Raw genomic sequence first — 2,481 nt, 5'->3', positions numbered from 1 at the left:
AAAAAAAAAAACAAAACAATTTTCCATTCATTCGTGCCCTCTGGATCAAATGTGCACGGAGTATCTACTCTGTGCCAGGCTTGAGGAGCCCCAGCCCCAAACCCAGAGAAGAACAGGAATGAGGGAGAGTGTTGGGCTCCCACAGGAGGGTCACCCCACCTTGGTCTCCGGGGAGGAGTGGGCTTGGACTGAATGCAGGCCAGGGAAGACACCTCAGAAAGAGGGAGGAGCTCTGGCAAAAGCTCAGAAGTGGGGGCCTGGCCAAGATCTGGGGAACCTGGGATGTAGATTGGGGGGGGGAGATGCCTGGCAAAGGGCTGGAGAAGGGGGGGCAGAAGAGGTGTTGGAGCTGGGGGAGTTTGGGGGAGAAAGGGAGATGGATTGAATGGGGGGAGGGAGCACTAAGGTTTCCACGTGGTGTAACTCTCTGGAGGTGACAGGATCTGCTGAGTTAGCTTCACGGGAAAACTGCTGGGGGGGGGCAGGGTATGGGGGAAGAGTTGGCAGGGGCCAGTTCAGCCAAGATGGACCTGTCTGCCGGGCAGAAGAAGCCTGGATGGAGCTGGGGGTGGGGCGGAGGGGGGGAAGCACAGCCCATTCTTGCCTCTTTAAAGGAAAAGCTCCTTGCCAATGCTTTCAGCTAGCTGTGGCTGAAACAAAACTCAGCCAGGGCAGCCAGGCCTCTGCCAGCTGAGAGCCTGCCCTCTGCCGCAGGGGCCCTCAACAAGCCATGTGTTCTACATCACGGCCGGACATCTGAGGTGTGTGAGCCATGATCAGGGGGTTTGTGGGTGATGCTACAGTTCTGGGTCCAACCAAGACAATCCCCAGGAGAAGGAAATGCAAATGACTTGAGGGCTAGCACCATTAAAAAAAAAAAGTAGAAGAAAAGAAAGAAATTGTGCAGGATGAGAGGTTCGGAAGTGGGGTGAGCGGTCCCCATGCCTCCAGCAAAGAAAGCATCCATAGTTCATATTCCCTATTCCACCTGCCTTTTAAACTCGGACTGTAGGACAGGCAGAGAGGAGAACGCGGTGGCAGGGAAGCATGGCTGCCTGGTCCTGTGTGTGCAAGAGAGGGTGGTGGAGGGCCCCATCTCCACACCTGGAATTCATGGCGCTCCTGTCCTCACCAGCACCCACCACCGTTGCATTGGCTTTCCTCCCATTTGGACACACACCCCTGCGGGCAGGCCCTTGATCCCCGCCCCCCTTTTTGATCCCTCTTTTATGATGAAGGCACCAGGCTCCTAAAAGACGCCTGCCTTTGTCAAGGATCTCTCCAAGAACACCAGCGCGCCATCATCCAGGAGGATGGAAGGACGAGCTGCCAACTCCGTGGCTGGCGCCAGACTAGAAGGTGGGCAGTGGCGGGGGGCGGGGGGGGGTGCAGCGGGCCAGGGCGGCCGCCCCGGGAGCTGCCGCCGAGGGAGCCCCCAGCAGAGGTCGCCAAGGGAAACTTGGCGGGAAACGCAGGCGCTGTCCAGTCTCCTATAGGAGATGAGGCCCCTGCGTGGCGAGGGGAAAAGCGGCCCTGGGGAGGAAGGGGACGGAGTCTGCCCGGAGGAGGAAGCCTGGCGCTGTCGGGGTGCTGGGGTGCAGTCCCAGATGGGCTGCGTGGGAATGCACGGGGCGCACGGGACCCAGGGCGGCGTCGAGGGGACCCGGCGGCTCTCTGGCCAGCGCTGGCCTGGGTTCCGAGGTGGGGGGGGTCTTCCGACGGCGATGGCAGGGGATCCCGGGCCTGAGAGACCACCCAGAGACCCAGAGACCGAGGGACAAAGAGATAGCAGGTCCCGCAGGGAGAAAGAAGGCTGCGGAGCAGATCGGTCGAGGGCGCGCGCGAGGTGTCAGCGTGGGAAAGTGAGTGACCAGGGGCAAGGGCGGGGACGCGCGCGAGGCCGGGAGTGGAGGCCGGATCCGAGGGGACGCGCGGGAGGCCGGGAGTGGGGGCCGACCCGAGGGGACGCGCCGGAGGCCGGGAGTGGGGGCCGATCCGAGGGGACGCGCGGGAGGCCGGGAGTGGGGGCCGACCCGAGGGGACGCGCGGGAGGCCGGGAGTGGAGGCCCGACCCAAGGGGACGCGCGGGAGGCCGGGAGTGGGGCCCGACCCGAGGGGACGCGCGGGAGGCCGGGAGTGGGGGCCGATCCGAGGGGACGCGCGGGAGGCCGGGAGTGGAGGCCCGACCCAAGGGGACGCGCGGGAGGCCGGGAGTGGAGGCCCGACCCGAGGGGACGCGCGTGAGGCCGGGAGTGGAGGCCGATCCGAGGGGACGCGCGGGAGGCCGGGAGTGGAGGTCCCATCCGAGGGGACGCGCGGCGGGGGCGAGGAGCAGCGAAGAGACGGGCAGACGGCCGAGCGGGTCCGAGGGCAGGGGAGAAAGTCGCCTCCTCCCTCCAGCCCACCTTTGTTCCGGCGCCGCCCGGTGGGGCAGGAGGGCGGGGCCGGGCCTTACCTGTGCGGTCGGCGGGGCCGAGGTCG

This window comes from Dipodomys ordii, unplaced genomic scaffold (genome assembly GCF_000151885.1).
Source record: "Dipodomys ordii isolate 6190 unplaced genomic scaffold, Dord_2.0 Scaffold6, whole genome shotgun sequence".
NCBI classification, from domain to species: domain Eukaryota; kingdom Metazoa; phylum Chordata; class Mammalia; order Rodentia; family Heteromyidae; genus Dipodomys; species Dipodomys ordii.
This window is presented reverse-complemented; position numbering follows the sequence as displayed.